This window comes from Athene cunicularia, assembly GCF_003259725.1.
Source record: "Athene cunicularia isolate RWA chromosome 13 unlocalized genomic scaffold, athCun1 chr13_part1, whole genome shotgun sequence".
Taxonomy (NCBI): Eukaryota; Metazoa; Chordata; class Aves; order Strigiformes; family Strigidae; genus Athene; species Athene cunicularia.
The window spans coordinates 9,703,653-9,712,161 of record NW_020799117.1 but is presented as its reverse complement, the minus strand read 5'-3'; the positions used below and the strand labels follow the sequence as shown (position 1 = coordinate 9,712,161).

General features: G+C 60.3%; 1 protein-coding gene across 1 annotated transcript in view; it reads right to left on the bottom strand.

The window, feature by feature from the left end:
- CPLX2 (complexin 2) overlaps positions 1 to 4,005 on the bottom strand; it is a 6,280-nt gene extending 2,275 nt beyond the window's left edge. The window contains exon 1 of the mRNA XM_026857970.1: positions 3,898 to 4,005. The gene's annotated coding sequence lies outside the window, so the exon portion shown is untranslated. The remainder of the gene's footprint in view (positions 1 to 3,897) is intronic.
- Positions 4,006 to 8,509: the final 4,504 nt, after the last annotated feature.

The window sequence follows — 8,509 nt, the reverse complement described above, 5'->3', positions numbered from 1 at the left end:
CCATCTCTGCAGAAAATAATTATTGGTCCTTCTCATCGCACCAAGGGATTAAAAGTGGTTAACTCCATTTCCAAAGGCTTTGTTATGTTGGTTTTCCCTCGGCTGCTGCACAAGGCGATTTCCACAGTGCCACTTAGGCAGCTTTTATCAGGTTGTCTTCTGGAGGTAATTGGGTTTTTCAGGAGCCTGTTTAAAATTCGTAACCCGGCCTCTTAAACAAAACAAAAACAGCAGCGGAGAGAAGGGGAAGAGGCAGCACAAAACATGCAGCAGCTGCAGCTTCTGAAGAACAGCCCTGGCCCCTTGGGGCTGGCACCCGGCGGGGACAGGGATGGGGACAGGCACCAGCGTGCTGTAGCGTCAGGCTGGAGCCAGACCCTCCAGCGCAGCGGCTGAGCACAGACTGCAGACACAGCCCCTGCCACCCCTGCTGTCCCTCCCGCCGGTGACACCACACGAGGTGAAGGGGACCCGGGGTCACTCCATTACGCCACTGTGCTGAGAGCGAGCCTGTGGTGCTCAGAGCTGCCCACGTTCAGCCCCTGGTGATGCCGGGGCCACCGCTCTGTCCCTGCAGCAAGTCACAGCCTGCTCCAGCACATGTGGGTGCCCCCCCAGCACTCCCCCATTATCGCTCCCATGCCAGGCACAGGGTGTGAACGTGGGTCGTCTCACTGCGGGGCTGGCGTGGGAGCGTGCCATGAGCCCTGGGGCTGGTGGGGAGGGAGGTGGGCTTGTGCCATGGCTTGACCCCAGCTCCGCTGCGATGCTCTGCCCAACTGTGGGAGCAGAACCGTGGCAGTGGAGGGCTGGGGGGTGTGTGGTGTGGGTGGGTGCAGGATCCCCCGAGCTCATCAGTGAGGGACAGAGAAAACAGGCCAAAGCCACTGTCACAGGGTGACTTCTACTGGCCCCATGCCTCAGGGTCTCCCTCACTCTGGGATTTACTGGCTGGATGGGGGAGGCTCCTGCCTGCTGCCCTCCCCATGCCCTGCTCCACACGGGCACAGCAAAGCACCCCTGCAGCCAGAGGGGCTCCAGGCTGCCGCTGCAGCTTTTCCTGCTCTCTTGCATCACTATCACGGGTCCTTCTGCATCAATACCACGGCCACGTCGGCATCAGTATTACAGACCTATCTGCATCTCTACCACGGCCCTGTCGGCATTGCTCTTGTGGACCCATCTGCCCCCTTCTGCCAGGCTCCTGCCCGGGGGGCAGGGGGGTGCACTGGGCACCCCCAGTCCATCCCTGCCCAGCTCCGTGCCATGGGGTGCAGCGTGGGCTGGGGAGTGGGTGGCGGGGAGCTGCTGCAGCAGATGGTCGGTGGGGATGGATCACAGCACTTCATGCAATGAGGGACGTGTGTCCCCCGGGGGGGCCATTTGCAGGGACTGGTTGTGAACTGGTGCCTGCAGGGCCCCAGCACTCATCTGCTGGTCCAGGGCATGGCAGCCAGTGTGCGAGCCAGAATGGCTGCGGCTGAAGAAGGGATGGGGAGAGGAGGGGACCGAGTCCACAGCTTCCAGCTGTTCCCAGCATGGCAGCATCCCAGGAGGATGCCAGAGAGGGTGAGGTGCTCCCAGTGCTACTCAGCCCTTGAGAGCTCCCCAAAAAGACCATGTACACCTACATCTATGTGAGGAACAGTGATGGAGGGGCTGAATCTGCCAGCAAGGGTGCCCAAGGGGACAGGGACCTAGCTCCAGGCTCCAGCTAAGAAGCATCCAGCATGGCTGGGATATTAGCTGCTGTGCAACCGACTGCCTTGGCTTTGCCACCACTGCGCTCTGCCCTGCGATGGGGAGCTCTGCTCACCCAACCCCACTCTCGGGGCCACACAGAGCCTGGAGGTATCCACGTCCTGTAAGCGCCGGGGGACACCGGGATGGACCCCGCTGGTCGAGTGCTGCAGTGGTGATTCCTCGTCCCTGCGGCTCCCGGCGTGCGTCCGGTGCCTCTGTGCCATGCATTATTAAACAGAGGCACTGCAGCCCCTCGGTGTTTATCCTGGTGTGGCTGTGCGGGGAGCGGGCTGTGGGAGCCGCGGCAGCTCACTGCAGTCTCAACCAGAAGATTTAGGCTCACTGCGGGTCTGGCCGACTCTCCAAACAGGTTTATGACCCCTGGGGTTACTCAACCGGCTGCTTGCCACCTCCCCACCCTGCGCAGGAGGGATCCCCCTTCCCTGTAAAAAAGCCACTGTGCATTCAGCCTCAGTGCTATCACCTACACTGCTTTCTCCTGCCCACACAGCAGGTACTTATAGCATTTACATCCCAATCGCTGTATATAAAGGCACACTTGCGCTAAGTCCACCCCATCAATATTTATGGCAGGCACACACACCCGCACAGCTCTGCAGGGACCCGTGCAGAGTGGAGCTGGGCGCAGCACACCAGGCACTGCTCGGGGAGCAGACAAGAGCCCCTGCACTGCCTCCCCATCCCTCCCTGCCGCCCCAGCCTTTGGGGAAGCAGCCAGCCTGGGCACATCTTGATTTCCTTCCCCAGGTCCCTGGCAGGGACATGCAGGGCCTGTGCAGGTGCTGATGGTGGAGGTGGTTGGGACTGTGTGGGGAGCAGATGTCTGAGAGTCCCCTCCTAGCTTCGTGTTGGGATGGGATCTGGGCACCTGCTCCCTGCAGAGAGCTGCGGGGGGGGTTATACCCACCCTCATTGCACCAGCTGGGAAAAGGCACGAAGGACAAGCGCAAGATTAGCTCAAGACCAGGCATCCAGACCACAGCAGAGCAGCAGCGGCCCCTGCCTGACCCCCCTCCAGCCAAAGTGCCCTCAAAAATGAGACCCTGGGCACTGCTCCCCTGGGGCTCAGCCTTGTGCTGATAGAGGTATTGGTTTTGCAAAGATCCTGCAAACTCTTTGGGGCTCTTGAGATGAGGGCAGAGACCATGGGGTGCTTTACCCCCTCCCCTGCACTGCCGAGGCTGGAGAGTGGGAGGGAGAGGGCAGTGGGGATGCTGTCATGGCTGGTCCTATTCTACTCAAACTCTCAGCCTGGCTCTGGGAGAGCATCTGCCTTCCTGGGGGAGAAGGGCCCATTGCACCCCATGAGAGGGGAGGTTTGGGAGCTGAGATGCCCCATGCCCCAGGAAACAGAGCCGGGTGAGTGCCACAATGCCGGGGACACCCTGTCCTCTGACAGCAGCAGATGGCTGCATGGTGGGGGGCTCTGTGGCAGCGTGGGGGGGACATCTGGGTGTCTGGGCTGCAGCCAGGCTGTGGCTTGGTGGGAGCAGGATGAGCCTGCACTGCCCTGGCTTGGAGCGCTGGGAGGGGTGAGACCCCCATACTGGGGGGCAGCTGGGATGGGTGGGGGTCTCACTATCCACCCCGGCTGAGACCTCCCCCAGCCTGCCTGCGCCTGGGGTTTCCGCTGCAGCGTGACGCCGGGCGGGCACGGCGCTGCTCCAAGAGCTGCTGGGGCTCTGGCCAGAAAATTCATTCTTGGCTGCTTTCAGTGGGGTTTGGCTCATACCTTTCCCATCTGGGGGCTTTCAAAGGCAAAAAAAAAAAAAAAGAAAGAAAGAAAAAACCCCCTGGCCCTGCACCAGCTCCACAGTCACCGTCACCTGCCATGTTCCCCAGGCAGGATCGTGCCCAGCATCCGTCCCAGAGCCCAAGCTGTTCCCCACTCCCATGGCCTCAGCCTGGTCCTGAGCTGGTCCAGATGCCCTTGATCTGCACTGGGGTCTCACCAGGATGCCCATGATGAATCCCCCATCCTGGAATGCCCAACTGGCTCCGCTGAGGCAGCCCTGGGCGGTACCTCTGCACCCCCCCATCCATCCCACGGCTGCCCTGTGCCTCCTGTACCGCGAGGAATGAGATGGGCCCCCCAGGAGTGGTGGTGTGCAGAGCTGGGGCAGTGCTGCCTACCTTGGTGTGTGCAGCGCCGGGCGTCTGCAGGCTTCGGCACCTAACGCAGGGGGACGAGGAGTTCGCGGGGGTGGCTGGGCATCGCAGGGAGAGCAGGGCCTGCAGGACACACCAATAGCGAGAGAATCAGCTCCACGGTGGGGCCTCAGGACTGGAGAGGGTGGACATAGCATCATCACTTGATGGGTGATGGATGGAGCACACCACTGCCCGCTGCCCTTTTCCCCACCTAGGGGGTCTGTGTACCCCCCCCCCCATCCTGAACTTCAAGGGCGGGAGCAACCTGCTGCCAAGAGCCACCGAGGGTGGGAGCCCAGCAGGGCATGCAGAAGGTGACAGGCTGCAGGAGGTGGCAGCCCATCGGGGTCTTTGGTCCTCTCCTAGATCAGGAACACCACCTCCACTGCTGGCAGAGGGCTCCTGCCTGTCTCTGCAGACACCCGGCAGTTTGGATGCCTTCATTAAATATTTAGAGGGCTCTCAACTCTTTGAGGGTTTTAAAATTTCACATTAACTCTGCCTTCCTCAGCTTGTAAATGATGAATTTCTTCTTTGGAGGACATAATGGCAAGTTAAACCAAGCTGACAAACAAACGCCCTTGCTCAGACTTTGCAATCTGAGCCCCACTCTGGGCTCCCCACTTCTGCTGGACCTCAGGAAGCTTCCTCCCGGGGATCTTGTCCCTTCCCTGAATGTCCTTTAAATCCCCCTGTGATGCTTGGGGAGATGCAGGGGGTGCTCCTAGAGGACGCTGGCCTGGGCAGGGGCTGTGCAGAGACCCAGGTACCAGGGTGTTGGGTGCCACGCCACCGGTTTCTGGGGTGGTCTGTCCCTTGTTGTGCAGCTGGTGCCACCACGATGGGTGCCACGAGTGTGATTAGTGCTCTGCGACTGGAGGAGCAGGTTCCTGGGGAAGTTACAAAATCACCCTGACTTCGAGCAAAAGCTTTTCCTTCACCCTGGGGAAGGAGGAGGGAGGTTTTGGCAAATTGGAGATAAACACATGACCCAGGGGAGCTGGGGGAAACACAGGCAAACAGCGATGCTGGAGGAGCAGGGGCTGGGATGGCTGGAGCCTGCATTTTTAAAAGCATTATAGAGCTGGGATGCCTCATCCCAGCCCCGGCAGCAGGAGACACTGCCAGCCCCCAGGAGCAGCATTGGGTTTGGGAAGGGTAAAGGCTCACCACGGGGACCCTGAGCTCTGGGGGATGCTGGGAAGGGGCAGAGGGTCCCCAGTGGGACCCCAAGGAGATCATGGAATGGTGACTGATTCCCTGGGAAATGCAGCGCTAAAAGCTCAGCCTGGAAAGGGCTCAGCAGCAGCATGAAGGTGACCTTTACTGGGGACAACTGCTGCCTCCTCTGGGATGTGGGAAGGTTTGGGAGCGGGGTAAGATGGGCTGCAGAGTGCTGCAGGGACACGTGCCTGGGGGTGGCTGGTTTCGGGGCAGCTCAGTGCCAAGAAGACGAGCTGGGATGGGACAGGATCTGTCCCCTGCTTTGCCAGGCATAGCCTGGGGTGCAAATCAGCCGTTCTTTGCTGAAACCCCAGAGGGTGGGATGAGCAGGCTCCAAGAGGTACCCGAGAGGGTGCAGAGCGTTCTGGGGGGTGCTGCTCTAATCCCTGCAGAGTGGGTTTTTTCTGGGTCAGACCAAAATGTGTTCTTTCCTGCCTTGCAATGGGCAGAGCCTGCCAGTACCACGAAGATGCATCTCACCTGGACAGTGCACTAGCTCTGTCTGTCTGCCTGTCCAGGCAACCAGATACCAACCACAGCCAAAAGCGGAGGACAGGGAAGAGCAGAGCAGGGTGACAGTGCCAGGACACCCTCAGCTTCGGGGACTGCGGTGCCCCCAGGCGCTGGCAGGGATGCTTTTCTCCAGCTGAGGTCTGAACACAAGACACAGGATCCAGGGAAAATTTAATACTTGAGATAAGACCATTAGCGATTCCACAGCTCTTCTGCTTTGGCACCTCTGGCTCTCGGCACCCTACTTTTATAGCTGAGCCTGTCCAAATGTCTGTGGAGGAGGGTGGGCTTGGGAAGGGCATCAGTGGGGTGCATGGGCTGGGAAACTCTGGACCACATCTCAAAGCACTTCTCCTGCCTAAGGGAGATGCTCTTATGACCTGCCTTGTGGCTGGCATCAGTTTCACGTCTGGGCACCAGGGTAAGGAGGAGGGCTCAGAGCCATGATGCTAGGGAAAAATATCTTCAAACTGGACTGAGTGCCAGCAGTGCACCATCCTGGCTCTCACACAGGTATTCAAAGGGTTCAGGGTGCCACACTGCACCGGGCAGCCCCCAGGGGCATTTTCCAACTGGGGCTCTGTACCTGGGCCAACCTGCCCTGCCTTCAAAAAGCAGACCCTCAGTCTCAAAAATCTCAATGCCTCTTGTACAATTCATCTTGTCACAGGCCGGGTAAGGTCTGGGTTGCACCATCACAGGGGTCTGGGATTTGGCTGAGATGACCAGTGTTTCTGAACCTCTGGTGAGTGTTAGAGCAGGAGCTGGTGGCACCAGCTAGGGAGGGATGGACTGGCTGGCCTGGTTGCTTACAGGAGGAGCAGGCACCTGTGGCACAGAACAGCACAGAGAAGGTGACAGGGGCTGCTGGCGAGGCACTGGGAGACCTAGGGAGATACCAGAGCCTAGAGGCACAGCCTGGAGAGCCCACAGCTGGAAGAGGCAGGCAGTCTGGGTCTCCGAAGCCAGGAAGGCTCTGTGGAGCCAGGAGAGGCAGAGGAGAAAGCTCCTGGGACAAGTGAGCAGAGAATGCTCACGCGAGAGCAGCCCGCAGGAGCACAGCTTGTTTACTCTGGCTGAGCAGGCCTGATTGCTCTCTATAAATACACCCGGCGAGTAAACACCGGGGAGGGAGAAAGATCATTTAAACTCGAGGATGATGCTGGCATAAGAACAAATGGGGAGGCCTGGCCAGGAACACATGGAGGCTGTGGGCAAGAGCAGAGATCCTCCGGCTGCTGGGAAGGTCCCGCTCTGGGCAGGGGGGTCCATCCCTGGCTGTTTGGGCAGCACATGATGCCCAAGGGCTTGGGCTCAGTGCCAGTGGGAAGCAGCAGCCTGGGCTGCAGTGACCATACCCCCCTGCCAGACCTGACCTCTTGAGCTCTAGGTGATGGGGGCATGTTGGTGCCCAGTGGTGGGAACAGAGCTGCACCACGCTGACAGTGATCACCGTCTCTTCCATGGAGTGTTTCTCTGCAGTACCAGACCTCTGCTGGGACCTCTCAAGCTTCAGTGCTTAAACCACGCTGGACAACTCACTGTGGCTCCCCTCGGCTCCTGACACAGCTCCCAACGAGCAGCACTGGGCTTGCTGGGCTGCTCCTGGCAGCCACCTCTGAAGAAACCCGGGGAAAAGCCAAGGTGTGAACCACAATCATCCTCCAGCGCTGCCGGGTGTTAATAGCTCTGTCTGGATGGGGTCATTTCAATACTGATGATGTTATCACGTGATGCAATCGAAGAAACAAACACCCAGCCCATAGCCAAGGGAGGCTATGAGACATTTTTCTGTGCTGGTTTGTCTCAGCTGAGCCATCTCTGGTTTCCCCAGGACAGTGAGGGTTTGACACCCGGGGGCTGAGCTCCCTGTTTCCCCTGGTCATGCTGGAGCCTGTCCTGGAAACCCTTGGGGTCCTGCGGCCTCAGGAGCACAAGAGCAGGTTTGGTAGGGAGGACATCTCTCTGCACCCTGAGCCCAGTCCATTCTTCCTCATCCTCTATTTGCCAATCCCAGCACCTCAACTTGATTCAAATCGCTCTGGCTCCTTCACCAACCTCGACCACTGCCCGCAGAGCCTGGCTGGTTGGATGGAGAAACCCTGAGCCAGCAGCCCTGTCCTGAGCAAAGGTGCCAGCCCTGCTTCGCTGCTCTGACTCACCGCACTGCCTGCCTCGGGCAGCAGCTGCCCGGTCATGCTTGTGCCATGCGGGTGGCAGTGGCACCGCGTGCTGCCAGGCCTGGATCACGGCAGCCACCTGCCCTGTGTGCTGCAGCCACGGCGCTGGGGACACGGCAGGGAGAGGGGCTGGAGCGTGGGGCATAGGAGGGACCTTGTAGGGACGGTGCAGTGAGGAGAGGGATTGGAGCCCAGGGGACTGTGCAGCTGGGATGCTCCACGAGTGGCCGGACTTAGCCGCGGAGAGCTGGATGGAGGAAGGTGCCGGTGATGGGGAGGCGTGGGAAGAGCCCGGTGGGTACCAGGAGCTCCTCACAGCAGAAGGCAGCGCGGAGCCTCCCCGGGTGAATGCAGGGGGTGGTGGTGGGGAGTAGGCTGCCTCCTCTCCCTGCCCACGGCGCCGCCCTGCAGAGCCCCCCCGCAGGGGACGGCCAGGCACGGAGGGGCTGGAGGGGGGATGCAAAGGACAGTCCGGAGGTGACAGCCCTTCTCCTGCCATCCCCTCCACATCGGCGTGTCCCCCCACACACCCCAGCTCTGCGGAGGGGCACTCTGGGGGCGCGCCGCTCAGCCCTGCATCTTCCACCCGCAGCCCGCATCTCGCCCCGCATCCTTCCCCGCATCCTTCCCCGCATGCCGCATCCCGCATCCCCGCGGCCGCCGCCCCGTTACATAAG